The following is a 14,281-nucleotide window of genomic DNA, read 5'->3' on the forward strand; positions in this document are numbered from 1 at the left end:
TAGACATTGATTTATAATTATTATTCTTATCATTATTATTACTATCACTATTGTTTTTTTTTTTTTTTTTTTTTTTTGAGACAGGGTTTCTCTGTATAACCATGGTTGTCCTGGAACTCACTCTGTAGTCCAACAGAGATCCCCGGGCTATGCCTCCCATCACCAGGATTAAAGGTGTGTACCAACACCACCTGTCTTGAAAATTTGTAAGAAATTAAAGTGATGTGATAGTCAAGAGTGGAATCCCAGAGATATTATCATGAACTTTTAAAAATTCATTTCTCTATAAATCTTCTGATACAAATTTCTTTCTTTCCTTTGACCATAGATTGAAGACTGCAAGACTAATAGGTTAAGATCATGCAGATAACTAGAGCAAAGTGAACACCCTGACATAGTTCTTTTTACACTACAGTAAAAATAAAAACACTTCCAAAACACAGATAGGAAGAAGAGGCACCCTCCATCTTCCTTTGCCTGACTGCAGAGGGAGACTTAGCCTGATTAGTTCATGATCTCTCCTGGCTCCTTATTACTTGAGATTATAAAGGGAAAAGAAAAAGGCCATGAGACACCGCCTGCCAGGCCAGTGTTAGGACTGACTGAGACAAAAACACTTCCAAAACACAGATAGGAAGAAGAGGCACCCTCCATCTTCCTTTGCCTGACTGCAGAGGGAGACTTAGCCTGATTAGTTCATGATCTCTCCTGGCTCCTTATTACTTGAGATTATAAAGGGAAAAGAAAAAGGCCATGAGACACCACCTGCCAGGCCAGTGTTAGGACTGACTGAGACTGGCTCTCTCTAAATAAAACTCTGATTCCAAAATCTAGCTTGCTCTCCCACACATTTCCAAGGAGAATCTAGCTGTTTCAAGATGCTTTCTACCCAGATCCACAGTTGTTAGGTCATCTGTCTTGATTGCTATGACGTGTCTAAAGTCAAGGAAGTCTTTTAATCTCAAGGGCAAGTTCCCCTGGACTCTTGGTTTTAGATTTAGATTTATTTATAAAGTGAATTATTAAGCTCACTGTTGTAATATTGAAATGGGTATACATATAGGAGCATGATATAGGAGAAAAGGAAAGAGATAGGATTAAGAAGGAAGGGGGCAAAAAGAGAAAGGAGCATTTAAAATACTGCAAAATAAATAGTTTAATGCAAAGCTGCACATCATTTATTCCAACTGCCAATTCTAACTGTTCCAACTAATTCATTTCATTGTATAGGACTGAGGTCTGGATAATTTTGGTGTGCGGTGTTTTTATTTATTAAAAAAAAAATTGTTTTTTGGTTTTTCGAGACAAGGTTTCTCTGTGTAGCCCTGGCTGTCCTGGAATTCACTCTGTAGACCAGGCTGGCCTTGAACTCAGAAATCCGCCTGCCTCTGCCTCCCAAGCACTGAGATTAAAGGCGTGTGTCACCACATTAAAATTTTTTTAATGAGAAAATTTATGAAATAATAAAAAATAGGATGTCATGAAGCAAATTAAAGTTGAAATAAAACAGGCATAAACTATTTTTAGATTTAGCAAAATAAAACATAAGAAATATGCAAAATAAACTGAGGAAAGTTGAGGTCTTTTATGCTATAAAATTGGAATTACAAGAAAAGCAAGTATTTTGAATTTATACTGAAACACGTCTTCTTCTTCAAGGGTTCAATCTTTACCACTCTTGGAACAACAGAGGAAGGCCACAGAAGATTCTGATTTTAGTAAGCAGAACTAAGACACTTGCTATTCTCATCCCTGGAGACTGTTATGATGCTGGAATGAGAATAAATCAAATCCACAAGATCTGAGAAAGAAAATATACAATGAATGATTCAAATTCAATTTTAAACCAGGGAGAGGCACTTAGAGGCACATGAGAGAAAATGAGCAAAGAGCCAAAGATCAGACATGACCAGCAACTACCAGGAGAGCCAGTCAAACATGAAAAACATAGAAGGGAGAGTAAGTGTAGAAACCGCAGCTAAAAGACCTTTGCATAAGAACTAGTCTATGTATCCAACACAAGGGTTGGTTCTCAAAACCACCAACACAACATGGGAGGAAGAGCAGGAATGCGGGAATACTGCCATCTAGGGGTGGAGGTATTAGGAACCCGAGCTATACACATGGGTATCAATTCCATACTGCTTGCACTGAATCACCCACCTCTGCCCATGTGCTTCATCCTACATGAGTGGAAAGCAAAGGACTGCAAGACATTAGAAGGGGGAGGGATTCTGATGTAATAAAAGTCAAGGTACACAAGAGAACATGACTTAACAGAAACAAAAACTTCATGAAATAGGAGAGAATTTTAAAACAGAAGTCCTGTTAGTGACAGCTCTAGAAAGACTGAGACATGAAATCGGAACAGAATGCTCTGACCCCGCACTTGAAGATAAATCCTAGGTGGTAAAAGTCCCACAGCCATATTGGATAATGGAAAGTAATGATGCTTCAGAACATAAAACAACAAATCAAGCTATGCAAGAGTGTCCAAAAACCAACAACCATGGCAATGACAAAGAGAAAGACACAGGGGAGAAAGGTACCTAGAAACAGTGGAGTTTCTTAATGCTGACAGGAAACAGATTTGAAACTCTTTACTCAAGTCAAATGAAAAAAAAAAACCATCATCAAAAATTTTCAGAACATTGAAACTAAAATGCTTTTTAAAAGAAAAAATTACAAGTGACCAGCAAGGGGGGATGTTTGAGTGGTCACCTGACTCTGTATGAGTAACATCGGCTGCCAGATAGTATAGGCAAAAATGACTGCAGAATTCTTTTTTTTGTTTGTTTGTTTTTTTTGTTTTGTTTTGTCTTTTTTTGAGACAGGGTTTCTCTGTGTAGCCCTGGCTGTCCTGGAACTCACTCTGTAGACCAGGCTGGCCTCAAACTCAGAAATCCTCCTGCCTCTGCCTCCCAAGTGCTGGGATTAAAGGCGTGTGCCGCCACCACCCAGCCGACTGCAGACTTTTATTGGAAAGAAATCCATATTCCACCAAGTGTTTGGCATCACAAATGGAAAGAAGAGACTATAGTGATTTAAAGGAAAATGGCCCCCACAGGCCCACAGGGAGTGGTACTACTAGGAAATATGGACTTGTTGAAGGAAGTCTATCTCTGGGTGTGGGATGAGGTTTCAGATGCTCAAGCTAGGTCCAGTGTCACTGTCTCTTCCTGCTGCCTGAGGATTCAGATGAAGTCTAAACTACTTCTCCAGCACCATGTCTGCCTGTGTGCCACCATGCTTCCCACTATGACAATAATAAGGTAAATATCTGAACTGTAAGCTTACCTCAATGAAATGGTTTCCTTTATAGGAGTTGCTGTGATCATGCTGTCTCTTTTTATTGTCTATAGCAATAAAAACCCTAAAACAGAGATACATGGAGAGTGCTTTGCCACACAGTTGGTTATCTAATCAAGGAAGATGGGGAAAAGAAATCTAAGAAGCACTCTGACTAGAAGAAGCCAGTACTGTACATTGCAGATGACCTACACTCATTTTACTGAAGTCTAATGGTGACAGAGATGGGATGACAAAGTGATTTCTTGGCATAAGTCACTGCAGCAAAGTTCCCAATGAACATAGGACCTGGATAAGACAATGTATATACTAGAAACACACAAGGTTATGATGACAGAGAGACAAGTAGGCAGGTAGATAAGTAGATAAGAAATTTTAGGAACAGAAACAAGAAGAGAAGCCCTAAAGGAGGAAAATGAAGCCAATTAACATTTGATCTAAGGGGGCTGGAGAGATGGCTCAGCAGTTCAGAGCACTGGATACTCTCCCACAGGATTTGGGTTCAAATCCCAGTATCCATATGGCAGCTCACAACTGTCTGTAACCCCATTCCAGAGGACACAACACCCTCAGACATACATATAGGCAAAACACCAATGCACACAAAATAAAACTAAGTTATTAAAAATGATTTAATTAAATAGTTCAAATGGAAGACTTCTCGTTTTATAAATCCTTCTTTTCATATTGGAACCAGCAAGACATGTGTCAACCACATCACTTGGCTCTTCAGGGAGCAACAATCACACTGAAACAACATGAGGGATGTTTATTGGTTCTCTCATTTTAAATAATAGTTTTAACAATAATAAAATATACAAAATAAGGTACGGTGTAGTGACAATTTATAAAGGCTAAAAAATAAGGAAGAAATGAAGAAAATGTATAATATATGTATGTATTTTTTTTTAAAAAAATAGTAGTTCAAATGTTTCTCTTTGAAGAAAAAAACCTGAGTTTATTGAAAGTTTCAGAGGACCTTACAGAACAGTGTGCACACGAGTAAATGCCCCAATGTCTGTGAGTCTGTGGAAGCATCCACCTGCTGTTTTATGGGGGTGCAGGGACACATAAGTGACATGTCAAGAAGATTAAAAGCAAAACAATTGGAAGTATTTGTCATTTGGGAAGGATGAAATGTGAGACTATACCATTAATAATCTTCTAAACAAAGCTACACACTTGTATTCTTTCAGACCTATACAAGGGCAAATAGAAGTGCCAGGGTATGCACCAGAACACACACTGTCAGCCATGCTTCCTACTAAGAGTGGTAGTATACTGCTCAAAAAGGAGAAATCTGGCAAATGATGACCTCTCCTGTGGGGTTGAGGAGGGTGGACATAACTATGCTATATTCACAGGATGGATGCACCACTAGGTGTCTGGTGAGCAGAAAAAACCCTGTCATCCCAGAGATAGCTCAGCAGAGTCTGGAATGACAAGGTCAGTATGCCAACCTTCAGGACCCCTCAAAGCATTACTGCTCATTAGTGACACACACCTGAGTGCATGCAGGGACACCCAGAAATATGAAGTGAATCACACACACTGTATGTTCTGAAAGGGGCAATCTTTAGAGAAAAAGAAGGGGACAGGGAGGAGGATAAGCAGGAAAAACTGATTCTGTACTTCCTATTATGAGAGATGAAAACAAATATAGAAAAGTTAAAGAGATTACATTAGGTCATTTTGTTTTGATTTTTAAGATACTGTGTTAGTATAGAGGCATTATTTTTTCCAAGCTGAAGATTGAACTCACAACTTGGACATGCTACCCAAGTGCTTGGCATAAAGCAGCACCCCCCAGATCATCCTACATTACTCTACTTTGGTGTGTGTACTTACATGAAATTTTAAAGACAGCAGGAAGTACTATATACAAAAAGATCTTGGGAGAAGTATGTTTAATGACATGGCACTACTGTACTATTAACTATCAGGTCTGACATGTAATTTAAAAATATATTTGATAGTGAGTCTAACAGAGTGAGAGTCAAAGGAAAAGCTCAGGTGCCCTTTTTTGCCTACCAACTTGTTTGAGATACTGTCACTTGGTTGTCCACCATTTTTTCTCCCACCTCGCTGGCTTGCAAGCTTCCTGGAATTTTTGGTCCCCAGCTCCTACCACACCCTAGGAACATTGGGAATATAGACAATATGCTGTTGTACCCAGCTTTATATTAGTTGACTGGTTCAAACTCTACTTCCTTCTATGGTAAGTATTTTATAAACTGAGACATTTCCCAAGATCATTTTCTTTAAAAATATTTTAAGCTACTGGCTTTTGTACCTTTAATTTGCATGTTTAGTTTAGTATATGTGGTGGTTTGAATTACAGAGGGTCCAACAAGCTCATATTTTTGCATGTTTAGTTTCTAGTTGATGAGCTGCTTGAGATACATTAGAAGGATTCAGAGACACTGCCTTGTTCAACCAGATATAAACTGGGTGGAGAAGGTCTGTCACTGTCTTCTCCTTGTCCTAAGAATATGATGGAGGATAAAATGGAAGAGTTTTAGATTAATGGCATTGGCAGAGGAGATTTAAGTACAGCCTAGTATTGACTGTGTCATGTGGTTAATATTGATCTACAATTAAAACCAAGCAAATGAGACAAGGAGAAATACAAAATATATACTTTGAAAAGAAAAAGACCAACCAGTAAGGGTAATATTAGAGCTAAGTCCTATGCTCAAGGAAATAAAGTGTTTAAAAACACTATTTTATTTAGTTTGATTTTAAATAGAAAAATGGAGTGTTAACCTCAAGGCAAAACGCTACACAGCTAAGTTACTAACTTACAGAAAGGTAAAAAAGAAAGCTTAAGTAGCAAAGCAATCCATCAACAACTGAAAGCTTATGCAAGTATAATACACGAGAGAGAGAGAGCCCAAGTTGCAGCCCCAGCAAGCAGAACTTGGCACCTGCAGTTATAGAGTCAAATGTGGTGCAGTCTATGAAACTAAAAGGACTCCTTCCCATCTGAACCCAAGCACTGAACAGATCCTGGACTTCAGCTCTGCAGCTAATCCCACAAGACCGAGAGGAGGTGGGGTTCCCAGGAGCTCTAACCCAGGCAGTATCTTAGATAAGGAGACAGCAACACCCGCCCCAAACAGGGAGTAACTGGGACCCACTGGGACCAAGGAATTAACTCCTGACCAGCAACACTGGTTCCTTCCAGTCTGTGACTGAGCACTGAGCAGATCTTGGGATTCAGCTCTATCCCCAGCAGCAACACACAGCCCAAACAGTTCTGACACAACCAAGATAATAGAAAAGACAGGCTGTAGTCAAAGACAGCACAGGTAGCACTAAGGAGATCCAGATGGCAAAAGGCAAGTGCAAAAACATAAGCATCAGCAACCCAGGGTACTTGACATCATCAGAACCTAGTTTTCCCAAAATAGAAAGTTCTGGATTCCCCATATCACTAGGAAAGCAAGATTCAGATTTAAAATAACTTCTAAAGATGGTGATAGAGAACTTTAAGAAGGACATAAATAACACTCTCAAAGAAATTGAGGAGAACACAGTTAAAGAGGTAAAAGCCCTTAAAAAGGGAACACAAAAATTCCTTAAAGAATTGCAAGAAAACAGAACCAAACAAGTGAAGAAATTGAACAAAACCATCCAGGACATAAAAATGGAAGTAGAAACAATAAAGAAATCACAAAAGGAGACTACCCTGGAGATAGAAAAGCTAGGAAGGAAATCAGGAGTCATAGACACAAGCATCACCAACAGAATACAAGAGATAGAAGAGAGAATCTCAGGTGCAGAAGATACCATTGAAACTTTGACACAATTGTCAAAGAAAATGCAAAGTGCAAAAAGTTCTTAATACAAATCATCAGGGAAATCCAGGACACAATGAGAAGACCAAATTTAAGGATAATAGGTATAGAAGAGAGTGAAGATTTCCAACTTAAAGGGCCAGTAAATATGTTCAACAAAATTATAGAAGAAAAAATCACTAACCTAAAGAACAAGATGCCCATACACATACAAGAAGCCTACAGAACGCCACATAGACTAGACCAGAAAAGAAATACCTCCCATCACATAATAACCAAAACACCAAATGCACAAAACAAAGAAAGAATATTAAAAGCAGTAAGGGAGAAAGGTCAAGTAACATATGAAGGCAGACCTATCAGAATTACACCAGACTTCTCACCAGATACTATAAAAGCAAGAAGATCATGGACAGATGTCATACAGACCTGAAGAGAACACAAATACCATCCCAGGCTACAATACCCAGAAAAACTCTCAATTGTCATAGATGGAAAACCAAGATATTCCATGGAAAAACCAAATTTACACAATATCTTTCCACAAACCCAGCATTACAAAGGATAATAGTGGGAAAGCTCCAATACAAGGAGGGAAATTATACCCTAGAAAGAGCAAGAGCGTAATCTTCTAACAAGTCCAAAAGAAGATAGCCACATAAACAATGCCACCTCTAATAACAAAATTAACAGGAAGCAATAATCTCCTTTCCTTAATATCTCTTAACATCAATGGACTCAATTCCCCAATAAAAAGACATACACAAACAGATTGGATATGTAAACAGGACCCAGAATTTTGCTGTATGCAGGAAACCCACCTCCGTGACAAAGACAAACACTACCTTAGAGTAAAAGGCTGGAAAACAAATTTTCAAGCAAATGGTCCTAAGAAACAAGCTAGAGTAGCCATTCTAATATCAAATAAAATCGACTTTCAAATTAAAGCTATAAAAAAATAAGGAAGGATATTTCATACTCATCAAAGAAAAAGTCAACCAACATGAACTCTCAATTCTGAACATCTATGCACCAAATGCACCCACTTTCATAAAAGAAACCTTACTAAAGCTCAAAGCACATATTGCAGCTCACATAATAATAATGGGAGACTTCAACACCCCACTCTCAGCAATGAACAAATCATGGAAACAGAAACTAAACAGAGATATAGTGAAACTAACAGAAGTTATAAACCAAATGGATTTAACAGGTATCTATAGAACATTTCATCCTAAAACAAAAGAATATATCTTTTTCTCAACACCTCACAGTCCCTTCTCCAAAATAAACCATATAATTGGTCACAAAACACGACACAACAGATACAAAAAAATTGAAATATATGCATCCTATCAAATCACCATGGACTAGGGCTGGTCTTCAATAACAACAAAAACAATGGAAAGCCCACATACATGTGGAAACTAAACTATGCTCTTCTCAATGATAAAGTGATCAGGAAAAAAATGAAGAAAGAAATTGAAGACTTTTTAGAATTTAATGAAAATGAAGACACATCATACCAAAATTTATGAGACACAATGAAAGCAGTTCTAAGAGGAAAACTCAGAGCTCTAAGGGCTTACAAAAAGAAACTGGAGAGAGCATACACTAGCAGCTTGACAACAGACCTGAAAGCTCTAGAACAAAAAGAAGCAAACATACCAAAGAGGAGTAGACAACAGGAAATAATCAAACTCAAGGCTGAAATTAATGAAATAGAAACAAAAAGAATTATACAAATTATCAACAAAACCAGGAGCTGGTTCTTTGAGAAAATCAACAAGATAGATAAACCCTTAGCCAGACTAAGCAGAGAGCAGAGAGACAGTGTCCAAATTAAAATCAAAACTGAAAAGGGTGACATAACAGAAACCAAGGAAATTCAAAAAATCATCAGATCCTACTACAAAAGCCTACACTCAACAAAATTGGAAAATCTGGATGAAATGAACAACTTTCTAGACAAATACCAGTTACCAAAGTTAAATCAGGAGCAGATAAACCATCTAAACAGTCCCATAACCCCCAAAGAAATAGAAGCAGTCATTAAAAGTCTCCCCACCAAAAACTGTCTGGGTCCAGAAAGTTTTAGGGCAGAGTTCTATCAGACCTTCAAAGAAGACTGAATACCAATTCTCTATAAACTGTTCCACAAAATAGAAACAGAAGGAACACTACCCAATTCATTCTATAAATCCACAATTATGCTCTTACCTAAACCACACAAAGACACAACAAACAAAGAAAACTTCAGACCAATCTCCCTTATGAATATTGATACAAAAATACTCAATAAAATTCTCGCAAACTGAATCCAAGAACACATCAAAACAATTATCCATCATGATCAAGTAGGTTTTATTCCAGGAATGCAGGGATGGTTCAATAAATGGAAATCCATCAATGTAATCCACTACATAAACAAACTCAAAGAAAAAATCAACATGATCGTTTCACTAGATGCTGAGAAAGCATTTGACAAAATTCAACCCTTCATGATAAAAGTCTTGGAAAGATCAGGAATCCAAGGCCCATACCTAAACATAGTAAAAGCAATATACAGCATACCAGTGGCCAACATCAAACTAAATGAAGAGAAACTTGAAGCAATCCCACTAAAATCAGGGACTAGACAAGGCTGCCCACTCTCTCCCTATCTATTCAATATAGTACTGGAAGTCCTAGCCAGAGCAATTAGGCAATAAAAGGAGGTCAAAGGGATACAAATTGGATAGGAAGAAGTCAAAATTTTGCTATTTGCAGATGATATTAAGTGACCCCAAAACTTCCACCAGAGAACTCCTAATTCTGATAAACAACTTTAGCAAAGTGGCTGGATATAAAATTAACTCAAACAAATCAGTATCCTTCCTCTACTCAAAAGATAAACAGGCTAAGAAAGAAATTAGAAAAGTGACACCCTTCACAATAGTCACAAATAATATAAATTACCTTGGTGTGAATCTAACCAAGCAAGTAAAAGATCTCTATGACAAGAACTTCAAGTCTCTGAAGAAAGAAATCAAAACAGATCTCAGAAGATGGAAAGATCTCCCATGCTCATGTATTTTCAGGGTTAATATAGTAAAAATGGCCATCTTGCCAAGAGCAATCTACAGATTCAATGCAATCCCCATCAAAATTCCCACTCAATTCTTCACAGAGATAGAAAGAGCAATTCTCAAATTCATTTGGAATAACAAATAACCCAGGATATCGAAGACTATTCTCAACAATAAAAGAACTTCTTGGGCAATCACCATTGCTGACCTCAAGCTGTACTACAAAGCAATAGTGATTAAAAAAAAAAAAAAAAAACCTGCATGGTATTGGTACAGAGACAGGCAGGAGGATCAATGGAATGAAATAGAATAGAATAGAATAGAATAGAATAGAATAGAATAGAATAGAATAGAATAGAATAGAATACCCAAAAACGAACCCCCATACCTACAGTCACTTGATCTTTGACAAAGGAGCTAAAACCATTCAGTAGAAAAAAGACAGCATTTTCAACAAATGGTGCTGGTTCAACTGGAGGTCAGCATGTAGAAGAATGCAAATTGATTCATACTTATCTCCTTGTAAAAAGCTCAAGTCCAAGTGGATCAAGGACCTCCACATAAAACTAGATACACTGAAACTAACAGAAGAGAAAATGGTAAAAATCCTTGAATACATGGGCACAGGGGAAAAGTTCCTGAACAGAACACCAATGGCTTATGCTCTAAGATCAAGAATTGACAAATGGGACCTCATAAAACTGCAAAGCTTCTGTAAAGCAAAGGAGACCATCAATAGGACAAAGCAGCAAACAACAGACTGAGAAAAGATCTTATCAATCCTACATCTGAAAGAGGGCTAATATCCAAGGTATACAAAAAACTGAAGAAATTAGACTGTAGAAAGTCAAATGACCCTATTAAAAAATGGGGTATAGAGCTAAACAAAGAATTCTCAACTGAGGAAACCTGAATGGCAGAAAAACACCTAAGGAAGTGTTCAGCATACTTAGTCATCAGGGAAATGCTAATCAAAACAACCCTGAGACTCTACCTCACACCAGTCAGAATGGCTAAGAGTGAAAACTCAGGTAACAGCAGATGCTGGCAAGGATGTGGAGAAAGAGGAACACTTCTCCATTACTGGTGGAATTGCAAGCTGGTACAACCACTATAAAAAGCAGTCTGGCGGTTCCTCAGAAAATTGAACATAGTATTACCTAAGGACACAGCTATACCACTCCTGGGCATATGCCCAAAAGATGTTTCAACATACAACAGGGACACATGCTCCACTATATTCATAGCAGCCTTATTTATAATAGCCAGAAACTGGAAAGAACTCAGATGTCCTTCAACAGAGGAATGAATACAGAAATGTGGTACATTTACACAATGGAGTACTACTCAGCTATTAAAAACAATGAGTTCATGAAATTCTTAGGCAAATGGATGGAACTGGAAAATATCATCCTGAATGAGGTAATTCAATCACAAAACAACACACATGGTATGCACTCACTGATAAGTGGATATTAGCTCAAAAGCTCTCAATACCTAAGATACAACACATAGAAGAAGAAAGAAGACCAAAGTGTGGATGCTCTGGTCCTTCTTAGGAGTATCAAAATAGTCAACCAGAGCTCCCAGGGTCTAAACCTCCAGCATGGGAACATAAAGGGAGGGAGTCATGGCTTCACCAGTATAGGTAGTTGAGGATGGCCTTGTCAGGCATCAGTTGAAGAAGAGGGCCTTGGTCCCTGGAAGTTTTGTATTCCCTAGTGTTGGGGAATTCAAGAGCAGAGAAGCAGGAATGGGTGGATAGTGAAGGTACACCCTCATAGAAGTAGGAGTAGGAGTGGGATAAGAAGTTTTGGGGGGAATGGGAGAGGAAATAACATTGAAAGGTAAATTTAAAAAGTCCAATAAAAAAACAGATCATGGGTCTGGCCATTGTAGTCAAGTAGTCAAGACTTTTTGTCAACAATTTATTACAAGGATTTCGTATAATCCTCAAGGACAAGGTATTGTGGAAGTGGCTCATGGAATTTTAAAAAGATTGGTGAGACACACTGTTGCTAAGATAAAGAATGATGCCGACCTGTGAGCCTGCTGAGTGCCCTGACAAGGGTGACTGTGGAGCTGTATTGAACATATGTTCCTGACCCACCTTTGCTTGACTATATCCCAGATGGGACAAGCGGCCTTGCCTCAAGTTTTTAGACCTTGTGGGATACAGAATCAAAAAGAGAAATTATAATGTCTCTTGTATTTTTCTTAGAGGTGACCAGCTGTTAGGACTCAATCACGTACTGGTCTAGAAATCAATCCAATATTGGAAAAGCAGTCTACATTTGGAAAGCTGGATCTGGACATTGTCAGCGACTTATTTGGAAGTTAGCTGTAGTTCACTATGATGTTATAATACCAAGAGATAAAGTTGAGACAGGATCTGGATTTCAAACAAGGATCAGTGCATGTTTTAAGACTTAATTGTCAAGCTAAAATTGGTTTTGTCTCTTCTACAGTATTTATTGTAAATTGCATTCACTGTGTAATTTCCAATTGTGTTAGTGTGTTGAAACCTAGCATGTCTGTCTTGAGGGTCTATCAACCAGCTTTTGTCTTACTGCCCTGAGTATTAGAAACCCTTGATTCTCTGAAAAAAGTTTGAAAGTGCTGGAACAAATGAGTTAGGCTTTCAGCAGAAGCAAGAGGGTAGTGGGCTTCATTATTGCTGGTATAACAGCTTTAATTTCATTAATTGATAGCACCATTGCTTCTGCAATAGCATTGACACAAGGAGTTAAGACAACTATTTTTTTACCCATCTAGCAAAAAAATGTTACTAATGTATTGAGTATACAAAACGATTTATATAGTTATCTAGAACACCAGATGGTGCTCTATAACCTATTCAAATTATCTGAAGGAGGTTCAGGGTTCAAGAGTTAGGAGCCATCCCAAGTGTCATGACAAATATCATTGGAGTAGTGTTACTTCTAAAATTTACAATGATTGTCATTATAATTAGAAAAAAAAGTTTAAAAACACCTGTAGGATGTTTGGCATAATCCTAACACCTCTCTGGGTGTGTTAACTTTGCATATTGAGATTATGAATTTAAAAAATGCTGCTCTGTTGAGCTTTGATGCTGCAGATAATGCCAATAATATTATCCATTGCCTGATGTCAGTATTTCCATTTTGGTCAAACCTCAGGAATGGCATATATAGCTTGATCAGGTTAGCCCTTTTTGTCCTGGGAACATTTTTATTCCTGCCCATCATGTTGAAGCTTGTCTCTAACTACATCAACATGCTGGCAGCCAAAGTACATGACTTAAAACTGATAATGGACCCCCAGAGAGAGTTATTAATTTAACAGGCTGGCAAGCCAAGGATAGGTAAGATTCTGCACAGAGCCTTACCAACCTAAGACAGAAGTGCATTGCTTATGATAATGCATATTCCATGATGGGTAAGGAAGGCTTCCTTGTCAGAATGACCTAAGACAGGCTCAGTCTGGTTTATGCAATAAAAAGAGGGAGATGTGGAGAGCTTTTGGGGCTGCCTGGCAAAAATATGGCATACACAAAGGACAAGGAAATGGACTGCGGGCAGGAATCTAACATTGGGCTGGAACAAAGAAGTAATTTCAGGCAGAAACCTTAATCCTAGCCTAGAACAAAGAAGAAATTTCAGGCAAGAATCTAAATCTTAGGCTAGAACAAAGAATTATAGGTAGAAATCTAAATCTTAAGTTAGAACAAAGAAATAGGCTTTAGGCATGAAAATGACTTTGGGCTAGGACAGGGAAGTAGTCTCAGATACTTTGATCATCCTGATAATCCCTTAGAAATAGTGGTCACAGGAGTGATCATGGGACTCGGTTTATTGTCTTGCATGTTCTTTGATTATCTGGACTTACTTTCTTGTTCCTGGACTATCTGCATCTACTGTATTGCTAGTTCCTCAACCTAGAACTGACCTTAATACTTGCATGTAATTTAAACAGTATTAAAGCAAAAAAAAAGGAGGAAGAAGGATGGGACAGGGGATTAATGGGTCAGGGGAATGGGGAAGGGAGATGGCATCTGAAATGTAAATAAATAAAATATCAAATATATAGAAAAAAGAAACTAAAAGGAGTTGGAGATATAAA

At 38.0% G+C, this 14,281-nt stretch overlaps 1 protein-coding gene across 4 annotated transcripts in view; it reads right to left on the bottom strand.

Annotated features, from left to right (window-relative positions):
- The window catches only part of Lepr (leptin receptor), a 100,667-nt gene that overhangs the window by 7,874 nt on the left and 78,512 nt on the right, over positions 1-14,281 (bottom strand). The gene's annotated exons all lie outside the window — the stretch shown is intronic.

Source organism: Arvicanthis niloticus, chromosome 5 (assembly GCF_011762505.2).
Source record: "Arvicanthis niloticus isolate mArvNil1 chromosome 5, mArvNil1.pat.X, whole genome shotgun sequence".
NCBI lineage: Eukaryota > Metazoa > Chordata > Mammalia > Rodentia > Muridae > Arvicanthis > Arvicanthis niloticus.